General features: G+C 45.4%; 1 long non-coding RNA gene across 5 annotated transcripts in view; it reads left to right on the forward strand.

Annotated features, from left to right (window-relative positions):
* The window catches only part of LOC110345976 (uncharacterized), a 372,088-nt gene that overhangs the window by 92,447 nt on the left and 265,524 nt on the right, over positions 1–14,117 (forward strand). The window contains exon 3 of one of the 5 annotated variants that reach the window (XR_015446445.1): positions 6,253–14,115. The exons of the other annotated variants lie outside the window; for them this stretch is intronic. This is a non-coding gene — a long non-coding RNA (uncharacterized LOC110345976). Of the gene's footprint in view, positions 1–6,252; positions 14,116–14,117 lie in introns of those variants that run through there. 5 annotated transcript variants of the gene reach the window in all.

Below are 14,117 nucleotides of genomic sequence, written 5' to 3' on the forward strand. Positions count from 1 at the left end.
AGCAATCGATCAATGCCCCATCCAGACACCTTCCCAAAGCCCCACCCATGAGTGCATGGTGGGGGTGGAGAACCAAGGTGTAAACTGCAGAACTGGTGCATAGAAGACCTGCAGAAAATGACGGGTCTACAGCCGAACAGGATTTCCTTGCTATAGTGTAATTGTTCTACTGGGAGTTGATAAGATTGCAGTTAAAAAGTGTTCTTTGAATTAATATATTAGGATAATAATGAGTTAAACAGATGTTTTGTTAACAATTAGAACCTTTAAAAAACATACTTCATTATGAATTCCCAAGAGTGGGATGTAGCCTGTAACATCCCAAATTACTCTATGATAGGCATTTTTACTAACCTGGGGGGGGGGGTGTTTTTTTCTTTAAAGTCTATGATTTCTAATATTCCTAATTTTAACACTCTAGAATTCCCTATAATTCTCTCTTTTCTTGTTAACTTCCTTTAGTATATAACCTAATTGAGGCTTTTTATACGCCTGAGAAAAAGTATGGACTAGTATTTCTATATTTATGGTTCTGAACTCACTCTTGCCAATGAGAAAGGTCTTTAGTATTTGTGTGTGTGTGTGTGTGTGTGTGTGTGTGTGTGTTACAGAGAGAGGGGGAGAGAGGGAGGGAGGAAAGGAGGAAGAGAGAAAGAAGGGCACACATGTCAGTCAGAAGGGCTGCACAAGGAAGCCCGTGTGCAGCTCACCTGAGGGAGGCTGCCTGCTGAAGGTGCATGTGGCTGGTTGTGTGAAGCATGGCGTGTTAGTGGCCACACACATGTAACCACCTCAGGGGCTATGAGCGTATCAGTGACCACTAACCCATCCCTTCTGTCACTGGGCAGTCCACCGGCGCAGCCCCAGGAAGTGAGTGAGGGGTGTGCCCGGAAGGAACAGCCTCCTTTCTCTGGGCCACACGCCTGGCATCCTGCTGTGTGCTGGAAGTGTCCACATGCCGGCCATAGCTGTCTCCACACCTAATGAGCCAAGGGACAGGTAATGAGGAATGACTGCCGCACAATTACACAGTGACCTCAGAGCAAGCGAGAGGCCTGTGTCGTCCCCTTCTCCAGTGGTCTTGCCGCCAGCACTGTGGCCGGGTGGGAGGCGGAATGCACTTCCTTTGGGGCCTGAGGAAGTGCTCGGCTGTGACACGGGAGGCCGCTCTGCACAGTTGCTCTGGACTTTCCCAGTGCCCACTTGGTCTCTTGCTGTGACTATGGCGGCCCTTTCCTGCTCTCCCTGGGTGAGGTTTTGGGGTGAGGACTGTGTTTTCTTTCATAAGAGGAGAGGCTGGGGAGAGGCGGTGCACAGAGTCATGTTTCTGGTAGACGGATGTGCGGTGCAGCTTTAAAAGAAAAGCAGTGTTTAAAAATAATGATGGTAAAGGCTGCGTGATGCTGTGTGGCCCTGTCACGCTGGGGACAGAGTTTTCCATGGAGCTGACGGACCTGCACTTCTGAGGGGATGGCGGGGTGGAGGGGAAGGTAAAGGGGTTGCTGTCTGCTGAGGAGACAGACAGAGAGAGAGAGAGACAGGAGAAAGGAAGGGGAGTGCAGAGGTTGGGGCCCCTTCCATTGTCCCTGGTGGCTCCTATGGCCTGGGCCTCCATACTGGTGAAGTTCTCCGGGGGAACAGGGAGAAGCTGGGCGCTGTGTCACTTGGCAAAGGGCACAACAGCAGGCTGGCTGCTGGCTGGGTGATGCCAGTCCCCTTTCTCTGGCCCTGCCCACGGAGAGCCCCAGTGGCATTGGGGGAATCAGCATCAGATGACAGGGCCACTTGGTTCCTGGGCCACTGCCTGAGAAGCTCCCGCATTCACCTCATGCGTTGTTGTCACCGGGAGGCAGGGTTCAGTCATGCTGTGTCAGTTGACGGGCATGTGACCGCTTGGCGGTGCCACTGCTGTGTGCTAGTTTGTGTCCCGACCTCGTCACTTGCGGCTCCTTCTGTGCACACCCTCAGCATCTGCCTCAACTCTCTGGCTCAGACTTGGCTTACAGAATTGGTCCAGAGATCTGATATTTATGTGGAGTCTCTCTCACCACTTTCTTTACAACGTATACTTTTTGAGTGCTTGCTGTATGTCAGGCAGTGTTGTACGCAGCCCACATGCACTGGGTCCTGTCATTTCTATGTCATGCTGGAGGAAGAGGAGGTACAGACAGGGTCAATTTATTGTCAAAGCACATAGAGTTCGGGAAAGTAGATCCTGAATCCAACCCCTAAGGACAAGCACAGTCTGCCTTCACGAGTGAATGACTTAGTTAATTCTTGAGTGAATTCAGTAAGCAGCATGGAGCAGCCGTGTATTCAGTGTGCCAGAGATCCGTCCCCTCTCAAGCCTTCCTCGCCCATTCATCCAGGGATTTGTGGAGCACCTTCTGTCTTTGCAGGACTGTAGGGGACATCAAGGTGGAACCTGAGCAAGAGATCAGGAGCCGACAGAGTTCTCTCTCCAGGGCCAGGGAGTAGATGTGTGTTGGCTGTGCAGGTCCCACCGTCCGTGTCCCAACAGTGCAAAGATAGCTGTGGACAACATGTGAACCGATCACCATCTCTGCCTTCTCTGGAAACTCTGCCCAACAGGCAGGGCTTGTCCTTGGCCTGAGGGCAGCCGGCCACAGGAGATGCACAGGGTGCCCAAGGCAGCGGCCCCAGAGTGAGCACTGTGGTTTGTGCCAGGAGGAGCTCATAGGGTGAGCCTGCCCCAGGAGGTATGTGGCAGGTCCTTGGTGGCACTGTGAGGCTGTCAGGGCACTCAGGGACCTACCTGTGCTCCAGAGTTGCCACGTATGGCAGGCAAGCCCATTATCAGAACCCCTTCCCCTCTCCCTTCCCCCTTGCTCGGTAGAGCCTGCTCTTTTGGTACCATACACTCGGTTCCGAGAAGAGCTCACCATGGAGTAGACATCACAGCTGTTCTGCTCTTTATTTCCAGCCACTTTTGCAGTCAGAGCTGGTCATGTGACCCCAGTGAGCCATGGAGAGTAGGGCTGCCCCTTGTGTGACAGAGAAGTGGTCCCGGGAGGCCCTTTTGCCCTTCTGGTCAGAGGGAGGCTGGTGCCACATGTGCCCCTGCATTCTGTACCATGACGACACCAAGAGGAGTGGGCTAGCCTGGAAGGAGTGGTCCAGCTGGTCACAGACAAAGAGTGAGGGCAGAGGGGAGGAAACCGGGCTCGCCTGCCCTTTGGACATTTCCTTTGCTGCAAGTTACTGTCGCTGAGTAACAAGTGCCTTTCAAAATACCTGACAGGTAGGAATCAGTCTACCACATGCAAGGCGCAGGGTTCCATCCTTAGTACAAAATAAATTCTACTGGAAACTAGAACTTAACTGTCTTCTAGAAGTTTCCTGTCTTCTTGATATTTCAGTAAATCGCACTAAGTCAGATGAGAATTATTTCCAACTGCTTTCGCTTTCCTATTAATCTCTCCTGTAATAAACTAGGGAGGAGGAAAAGAGCATATTGTGGATGAATATTAACCCCTCTTTCTGAAATATTAACACAGATGTCTCACAGGATGTATAGCCAGGGTTAATCTTGGAGTGGGTGTCAAGGTACTTGATTTTCTTTGGCTGTTGGAATGAGGAATGTGGTTTTGTCGTTTTTGTTGTTTTACATTATGTTTTCCGAGTTTTCTATCGAAAATGACTCAAAATGGCACTGATAAATACCAGACTGATGTTGTTTTTAATGCGAGTTTCTTCTCCGGTTTATTCTATTTCCCTGTCCTTGTCTCCTTTTTGGCTTTCTAGGCTTGCCTCTTACTGGTTTTCCTTTCATATGTTTGGTTGGCTTTATGCACCCTGTCTTCTTACACATTCTTCATTTTAATGTAGCACGCAGTGTGGTGCACAAGCATGAAGTGTGTCCTTGAATTTGAGCCCTGCGTGAGGAAGTTTGAACTAAGCATCACCTTCACTCACTGCTCTGTTTAGTGAGCATAGCGGGGCAGCCGTGGTACACTGGGTGCTGTACTGCGCTATGCAGTTAGCAGGAGCGGACATTGGAAATCTGGCACTGCTGTCTTCTCCCTCTTTCCCATGGTCCCCCCCCGCACTCCGTCATGCTGTAAGATCCAACATCACTGCTGCTCCTCCAGGAAACCCGAAGCTGCCCTGCCCATGGCGCTCTTCACACCCCTCCATCTTCCCTCCGTGGTCTGGTTCCCCCTCTGAACATGCTCCTGTTTGATGGCAGAGTGTCTTGTCTACCTGTGGGCTTATTCTGGAGGGTGCTGTGTCACACTGACCTCTACCTGGTGCCCACCTCGCGTCACTCTCAGACACCAGGCTCCTACCTTGCCACTCCTCATCCTGACCTCCCTCCATTCTCCAGATCCCATGCCGTGTCTTGTCCTTGTCCCTCAGGAGGCCTCCCCTCTTCTCCAGTCCTCCTCAGCTGTGGCCTTTCCTGACTTTCTTAGACACTGGGCAGCTCTCATCCCACAGGGCGCCCTGGAGATGACTATTTGACACTGAGCAAGTCCTCAATTAATATTAAGTAGGGGAAATATGCATTTAAAATCCACTTTTATACTAAGTTCGGGGTGAAAGACAGTAGAGCACAATGCCACTGGCTGCTGGAGGCCTTCACTGACATGTGGGAAGGAACTCAAATATATACCCCAAGACTCCACGGTGGCAATGAGGCCACACAAGCTCCTGACCACCAGGCCTTCGGCACCCCGTTCCCATTGGAATCTCTGCTTCCTCTTTAAATAGAAGCAGAGAAAGTAAAACACAACTCTTAGAAATCAAGTTAGATCAGGAAGTTGTGGCAATTTCTGGAATGTCAAGAGTAAAAATAAGGAAGGAGGAATTAGTCCTGCTAGCCCCCAAAGAGAAGCTGTCACCACCAAAGCTGTGACTCTCTAAATGAATGTCACACCTCTGAAAACTCTCATGGTGGTGCCAAGTATTTACATGTTCCTCCGAATGTGGCATGTACAGCAAGTGGCTCTGGTGGTGAAGCTCGCCATCTGTGTGATTACCCAGCCTCGAGAGAGAGCTCTCAGCTCGGCAGTTGTACAACAGATGCCTTTAAATATACAGCATCCCAAGCTCCCGGTTCAGAAGGGGTGTTAGAAACCAAGGGAAAACAGCCGGCTTCCTGGAAAACTCAGATTCCTTCCGACGTCTTTGCAGACACCTTTGGTAACCACACTACAGGCAGTCCTGGAAGACAACATTATCATAACAGACTACAGGAATTCGGCAGGTCCAGACCTGAACAGCAGCAGGCACTGGGTCTGGAAGGTGGAAGCAAATCGTGGTGTTTCCATTGCAGCGGAGTCTGTGGTTGTGGGGAGAGCAAGCAGACAGAAGTCAGAGGGTGAGCACTCAGGATGAAGGGGTAAAACAGCTTTTCTATTATCCCTCACCCTGTGTCCGGACATGTGGCTCTCTGGGAAAATAACATTAGACTATAGTTTCTGCTGAAATTGTAACATCAAGAATGATGAATAGAATTGTATTCCTCTCCTTTATACTTTTACTTATACTACACACATTCACCAAGGTATATTCAAAGGTTTGTCCATCCTAATTGAGGGCATGAGACCTAAAGTTGTGCAAATGTGACATGCAGAGTAGGAAAGGCTCTTCACCCTTCTGACTCATGACTTCTCTGGTCCCCAGTTGATGTGCTGAGATCTGGCTCTTCTGGCTGGTTGTAGACCATGCTGGATGAGGGACAGACTTTCCTAGTAAGAAAGGTGGCTCTTCCCATGAGTCCTCAGGACCCAATCCCAATTTCACAATCATGGTGGGGGATGGAAGGCAGGGGAATCACCCTCATGGGAAAAAGGGTAACCTCCAGGAAGGAACTGGTTATGATCTCAAGAGTTTAAGAGAAGGGCTGGGGATGTAGCTCAGTGGTTTCACTGCCTGCCTTGCAAGCACAAGGTCCTGAGTTCGACTCCTGGTACAAAAAAAAAAAAGAGTTTAAGAGAAGCCATGGGCGAATGGTGTGTTGTTTCGCGTTTGTACAATTCAGAGTTGACCAGCCTCAGACCGCCATTAACATTTCCCTGTAAACTCTGTGGCCGTCCAGAACCAAGTCACAACTCTGGGGTCATTGGAGACCAGGACTCACAGATGCTCCATGGGTGAGGAAGCATCCCAAGTAATGGAACTGCCTTTATAGAAGTATTACTAGGAAACCAGAGGCAAGAACTCAAAGTCCAAGGGGTCTTGATGCGGTGAGTCATAACACCATCACCCCCTTTGTTTTTCTTTCAGTGGGAAAATCAAAAAAAACAAGACTTCCTTTGAACACAAAGTAGGCCAGGAACTGGCAGCAATTTTTATGATGTCAAGAGTAACAATGAGAAATAGAGAATTCATCTTGCTAGCCCCAAGCCAGGAGCTGTCACTATCAGAAGACCAGGCCTGAGGTGTTTCCTAGATCTGAACAGGAAGAGTTGGCACCTGAACACTGAAGGTTTTTCCTCAACCCAAAATGGGCAGAAAGATGTGTGACCCCTTCCCTACCCATTCCTGCACATCTTCACTAGTGGGCCACTTTACCTCGCACGGGCTTGTGGAGGCTTCATGCATTTTCCATCACATGTGTGCATGGCATAGACTTGCCCAGGACACCACACACCCTACCTAGCATGGCTCTGAGCTGGAGAACCGGAGCAAGGACTTTGACCTTTTGCTAATCAGTAAGCAAGCACTGAAGGAATGTCTAGCATAGTGTTGTGGGATAAGATGTTAATTCAGGACTGTAAGATGGGGTAGTGGGTGTGACAGGTGCCATGGTAGGCACAGGACCTGTCGAGAGGGGAGTCCAATCCCAAGTGGTGGCACAGGACACCTTTCTTAGGCCAGCCCAGCAAGCCAGTGGAGAGATAGGGTCAACCAGAAGAACAAGAGAAGGATCCTGCCTGTCAGAATTGGTGGCCTCCAAACCAGAAGAAAGAGAAGACATTTGAACTTTTATGTTTTGAAATGCTAGTGATTTCATTTCAATTTCAAGAATAACGACACTGGTAGAATATTTAACTATGTTCCGGTTGCATGTAATCCAAAGGTCCTTTGGCTGCAATCTTCTCAGAAATTTTAATCAAATTTTGGAATAATTGGAAAGTTTAGATATTCAGCAGAATTTTCTCAATATTCAGCATTTCCAAATCAGTGAAATCAATTTTCCAGTACAAGTTGGAAAGAAACCATCTGTTTTTCTCTACTCAGAGCTGCATCCATCTTCGTGGGTGCACAGTGCAGTGTGGGAGTCACTGCCAACAACTCCTGGGAAGAAGAGGTCTGAACATTCTCATGTCTCTGGCTTGTTTCCACCCAGGAAAGCACCATTCAGATACCGCCGTTAGATGAGGATTTGGGCGAACTCTTCTCTTTACCCCCGTAACCCATCCCCAGGACACAGCCCAGTCAGGGTTCAGCTGTGGGCAGATTCCGGAACATCACAAGAGGGGAGAGAGGTGTCTCGGGTGTGTGTGTGTGTGTGTCAGCACGGCGTCCCGTGCCCCCACTAACTGGAAGGGGCTCACAGTGACAAGTCAGTCAGTATAAAGTAAAGGCATGGAAGACAAATATAATTAGTAATGGCTATGAAAATCCGACCAATAGTTATGCGGCCATAACAATAGTCCTGGATAGTCTTGGTGACACAGGTTTTCACAGAGTTCTTATTTTCTTAGGATGTTGCGGGTTTGCATACGTGGTGACCATTTTGGTAGAAATCTGTTGAACAGTGCATGGTGATTAATGTGGCCTGGGTGTGGCAGGAAAAGATTTCTGCCTCTTTATTTTGGTACTGGATATCGAACTCAGGTCTCTGCAGGCGGTGGAACCACTAAGCTGAATTCCCAGCCCAAGATTTCTACTTCTGATGAAAGAGTCATAAGATGGTGGGTTAATTTGGACATCTTTTTGGGAATTTAGTAATAGACTAAATGACAATTTAATGCTTTTTGAGGACTTCATGATAATGATAAATTCTCTAAATTTTCTTGGAAGTTTATAAAACTTTTTTCTCAGCATTTTTCTTATTACATGTCCATGACGTGGTTAAAAAAAAGTAATAATATTTTGATGAAGAGGAAATTGAAGCATACAGTTGAAGTTTTCCTAAGTTTAAATGTAAAGCAGAAACAGTAAGAAGTAGAAACTCCTGTCTTCTTCTAATAGGACCATGCTTTCCATCTATTCATTTTTGTTCTCAATTCAACTTAAAAATATATGCCTAGATGGCGATATTTAACAGAAACAAAATGAAAATCAATTTGATCTAAATGATGGAAATCTTGAAAAGATCGTCAACCCAGTGCATAAATTGGCAGTTAATCAGAACAAAATTTTTCCTCTCATCTTTTTTGTCCCTATTTTACCCTGGGGGAAACATTGTTTGAGTAGGCTTAAAATAAGAATAAACAAATAATTTAAAACTCAACTTGTCTTGCTAATGATTGACAGTTAACTGTGTTGCATAATGGAAGACGTGTTAACTAGGTATCAAAACAAATTCTAGATCAGTTCTTCCATTATTTATTTTTGTGCTTTAGAAAAAACTTATATTTATCCCTCCTCTTCTCCAGTCCCCTTCTTCTCCTTTTCTCCCCTTTCTCCACTCCCCTCACTCCTTCTTTCTTTTAAGACCCCCACTGTCCTCATGTGAGGAAAGATTGGAGATACTAAGGCCTACCACACAGGTACCTCAAGGGGACTGGGACAGTTACATGGAACATGGAAAAGGTTGCACCCCTTCCTTCCTGTTGTAGGGAACAGTACGCCTGCCTATCCAGCCCTGGGTGTTTCTACCCACCTACAAATCCTTCACAGTGTACTTCACATTTGTTCCTTCTCCACCGCTTCCATTCCATCCACACAACTACAGTAGCTTCCACCTTACCCTGCTTTCCATCTTGTCTTTATCCAGTGTACACTCTAGCAGCCAAACGATCCTTTAAAACAAACATGAAACTGTGTTGTTTCCATGTCTCAAACCGTCTGTGACTCCTCGTGCTGCTCGGAGTGTGCGTGGACCCCCTCCTGTGACCCCTGTGGGCAGAGCCAACATGGCCGCCTGTCCTCTGAGAGGCCCCAGTGAGAGGCGCTGTCTGATTGTTCTCCCTTCACACCCCAGCTGGCTCAGTGCTTGCTTTGATGACCAGAAAATGGCAGAATGGCAGAAATGATGTCAGAGACTTCCAGGAGCAGACATACGAAGGTTCAGAGCCAGTACCTTGTTCTGGGGGAAGCCGGGCTTCGTGTTAGAGTCTGACTCCCGCAAGACAGCCACAACGCCTGCTGTGAAAAGAAGCAGGCTTCAGGGGAGGCCAGGCGTGAGGCCTGGGTAGAGAGAACGGGTAGAGAGAACAAGGAGCTCAAGGCAGCAGACCCTCAGTGAGGAGACCACTTGGGGAGTCAACCAGCAGGGCTTCCCTCCACACGGGGATGTTTCAGTGCTAAGTTTGGGTGTAGCTGGTCTCAGTTATGATCCGTAGCTCCTCATGCCCTAGAAATGCGGCTCGAGCCTCTGCATTTTCCCTCTCCTGCGGGCCCATCTTCTCTGAACAGCCAGGCCTCCTTGTCCTGGATCCTCTCACGCTCATCACTGCACTTAAAACTACCAGAAAGGATTTCATTCTCTTGTTTATTTCTTATCTGCTCTTCTGTTAACCAGCATGTAAATGTTTTGAGACCTGTGCTTTTCACAATGTGCTTTTTATAGTCAACAGATTTTTTAATGAATGCATGTAAAACTGCTTCAAGCCTAAGGGTTGATTATTATTATAACACAGGCACACACACAATTTCTAAGAAATCAATCAATTCCATACAGATTAGGATGTGCTTGACACATACCAATAACATACAGAGATTAGAAATGTCTAGCAATATCAGCCTTTCAGCTGCTTTGATTCAATGATAGCAGTACATTTCCATCTTAGTATCTCCCTTGGAAAACTGACAGTTTGGTCATATTACCTGTCTATTCTGCCCGGGGAACATGGCTTCATCTTCAGTTTTTTAGCATTTGTCCTTTAATAGTAAAATGAAAAGTAAAGTATTTTTTGCATCTGCCCGTCTCTAAAGTCAATGAACAGAGTCCACAAGAACGTCAAGGGTGTTAATCATTTAGTGAGGAGGCACTGGCCCATTTCAAAGAAGGAAGAATGAGCTCACAAACCGGTTCATGTGTGTTTTTGTTTTGCCTTCTATTGTAACACCCAGTGAGGAGGAGAAGGCTGTTGCCAATCAATAATGTTTATGCCACTCAGTGGGAGAAAGCAGACAGAGCCTAACGGATCTGTAGGAAGATCATCTACACAGGGATGTAAGAGACAAGAAATTTGATTTGATTCTATTTCAATAAACTTATTGGTGTGATAAACTATGTAATTGCCAGCCTGTACCAGGAGAGCAGGTTTAATATATATTTTACTGTTGTACATGTTTTAATATAGTGAGCTAGAGAGACTCACTGACTAGGAAAGAATTGAAATGTTAAAATGGAAATCCAGGCGCTAAGATTCCTAGAATCTCTGAAACCATCTTGCATCTTTTTCTCCATCTGCCTGTCAACATGACTTTCTGAAATAACTAATCTCAAAGGAATATTTTAGAAAAAAGAATCATGTGGACGTGTTTTTCCCCCTAATAAATGCCAGTCTTAGGCAGTGTTTTTGTCAAGACTCTCTGTTCCAGCTTTAAAAGCCAAAAGAAAGATGAACATGAATATACCAAAATGTAATTTAAAATGCAAATACAGTCTTCAGAAAAGCAGCAAAAGCTAACTGTAGTTTTTCTTCATGCTTGGCTCTGCAGCCGAAGTGTGTGGTCACCTCCCTCCTTTTGGGAATAGCCAGCCTGCAGCTACATGGCCATGCTCTGACCTCTCTGATAAATATGTTTGGCCCCCAATACCCAAACCCAGTTACGGAAATCAATGGGTACTGAACTCTGTGCAGTAGTAGATACAGAGGTAACCATAAGTAACAGTGTGGTTGCTAACTCCTGAGAAAACTTCAGAATAGGAGCAGTAGTTGTGTGTTATAAAGAAAGGGCAGCTACTCCATATTCTACAAGAGCATCTAGTATACACTTAAAAAAATTCAAGCTCTGAATTAAGGCCACCGTTTGCTTTTAAGAGATCAAGGCTGCACACATTTCATTTTTAGATTGACTTGGAATCAACTCTATAATGTGCAGTCACAGTTTCTTTTCTTTCCTGTTAAGCCTGAATACTACGAGGCCACATTTTATGGTGAGCTTGGGTATATATATATATATATAACTCATAGCAGAACCCTGTTCACTCTCAAAACATTTTAGGACTTGCTTATGTATGAAATCATTTGTGAATCTCAGTTTTTCTGAGTGAGTGTGTATTAAAATCAGTTCAATTAACATTTCATCACACAAGTTGAGTGGTTTTCCCTAAGTGCATAAGAGAAGCTGCTCAAATATATTGAGTTCAGAAGAAAGTATGGTTTTATTGAATAAAATAACTGCTAGCAAAAGCTTGAGTCAAAAAAAATCATTATTTTGATTGTTTAAAAAATGGCTCTGGGCCTCAAGTGGGATCTATTCTCTATTATGTTAGTTAATTAGGGCCACAGGTCCTGTGGACAAAAGGAGTTCTTTCCTAATCCTTCTCCTTGGCTATCAAAACTTTGTGAACTCCATTAATAGCTCTCCATGTCCACTAGAGTGCCACTGTGGTATAAAGTGGTCAGACCAAAGCAAGCAGGCTGTGACATAGAAGAGTTTGTACTGTTGTATTAACTACCTGGTCATAATGTGGACCCAGATGTTCACAGCTATGCTGAGCTCAGGGGGCTGCGAGGATCCCCAGTGGGAGAGGAGTGCAGACTCCTTCGTGCAGCCTTACACAGTGCTGAGGCTCAGCACTCACAGCTGTTGTATTGTGTTGCTTGGCACCAACCTCCATTTTCACTTCCAAAGTTTATGCCCCAGGCGTTAGCCTGCTCCCGAGCCACAGCTACTTTTAGTTCCACATGCACTTTAAGATGACAGATAGAATCCCTTCTTTATCAATGATCTTGCACAAGGATCACATTCATCTATTGGTGTCACTGATGCGCTAGGTTTGAGGAGACGGCAGGTATAGAAAGAGGGGGATAAGTAGGTGAAGATTCCTCCTGGATTTTTTGGGAAATACCTGTTCATCTACATAAACAGCAAATTGTAAAGCTAGTTTTACACATATCAATCCTATACAAATCAAGTTTTATCTTTACCAAATAAGTAAAATTTGAGCTAGACTTCCTTATGAGTAGCTGCTTTATTATCCCTATAGTGTCTTGCCTTTAATTTCAATTTTCCATCTCATTTTTTTTCTTTTGGAGAGGAGACAAGCGAAGTTGGAGAAATACAGGGAGGAGATGCTTTATAAGGCAGTTCTGAAATGGATTATTCCCTTTTAGTAATTATTTCTGCATGTGTATTGTGCTCTGTTTTTAAAAATGAAGACAAGGGCCATACATTGTGGATTTCTTTATTTCATTTGTTATTTCTTTATGGAATATTATAAGCATGATAATATGATACCATACTGAACAAAGAAAATCCAGGGAGGTGAGAGAAGTCCTGGTGCAGAATGGTAATGGGCCAGTCAGAAGAAGGCGATATTCGGGAAAACCCAGTCCCGGCCCTCTGTGTGGTCCAGAGCTGTCAGGGCCGCTGGGCAGCTGCCATCCCCACCTCAGAGACCTCCAGCCTAAAGTTTACCTCCTACTTCCCTCTGCAGCCTCTGTCATTTCTGATGTGAGATGGGCAGTCTGAGTGTAAAAGGACATCAGTTGTTTTGTTAATATCTACAGTGGTTGAATAAGAAGAGGCCCAACTATCCTTTGCTCAGAAGAGGGAGTCTTACTTGTCCAGTGTTTCATTTTCTATGTTTCTCAGAATTCTGTCTTAGGACTCTCACATTAAAATATTCCAGTTATGAAAAATCTCCCTTCTGCTGGAACGACTGGAGTGGCAATGTTAACACTCCACCACTGCTAGGAATGATTGTAAACACTGTAGTATTACTAGGCATTAGTAATTACTGGGAATTAGCATATTGCAAATACTAGATGTTAACTCACTTACCCTTAAACAATCCTGTAACAGGAGAACTATGATTGCCTACATATTATAGCCGAGGCAGGGAGAAGCTAAGTTAATGACGATCATGCAGCTAGGAAGTTAGAACTGTGATTCAAGCCCAACTGGTGTGATTCTTTTGTATAATTAATTAATATGCACTAATAATAAATAAAAATGGATAAGTGAATATTCAATTGAAGAACAAACTGGTGTGGATCTAGAATTAATGTTGCTACTCACAGTCATGTGCCGTTTTCTGTAATAATTGGTGAACTTGTTGCATATTTATCATCAATAATGCATAGGAAGAGGAAAGCAAAGAACCTGCATCATAGTAGCTGGTAGAGCAGCACTTACTGTACTGTGCGGATGTTATGCCTTCAAATTGGCATGCTCAGGGAAACACAGTCATTCTCCTGGGCCGCCTGGGAGCTGTGCAGGGCTGTCTAGCTCTGCAGCGTATTAAATGGGTCCCTAGCTCTGAAGAAGTGCCCTGTGCCGGAGGAGCTTTGCAGACACCTGGGTCATCATGAGAAGCATGTGCACTCAGGAAAGCTCAGGCACATAGGGTCCAGCCCTAGATTCAGTTACATGACCTTAGGAATGTTGTTTCTCTTCACCTCGGATTTTTCCCTGGTTAAAAAAAAAATGAGTTCTAATCCTTCCAGCTGCTGGGAGCCTGTGGTATATTAGAAATTGAAAACTGCCATCGTGTGCTGTGTGAGCAAAGGTTTTATTAGAGATTTAGAAGAGAAAAATAATGGTAGGCGCAAGTTACCACTGCACAAAAGACTTTAGGCAGACGAAATTCAAAACAGCCTGCACTGTGAAGGTTTTCACATTAAGTAGACATAGCCCTTGGATGTCACCTTTGTATGTACCCAATGGCAGTAGTTTCTTAGCAGTAAATGTGTTTCTCGTTATATTGAGAAATACATTAGATTTTAAAAATGCAGACAAAAATACAACATGTGTCAGAGATTGATAGTTACCTAATCCAACATCCCTTTCCCTTTCTCACC

The sequence above is a fragment of the Heterocephalus glaber genome, unplaced genomic scaffold, assembly GCF_053883595.1.
Source record: "Heterocephalus glaber isolate CG9 unplaced genomic scaffold, H.glaber_assembly_v1.0 deba00001688, whole genome shotgun sequence".
NCBI classification, from domain to species: Eukaryota; Metazoa; Chordata; class Mammalia; order Rodentia; family Bathyergidae; genus Heterocephalus; species Heterocephalus glaber.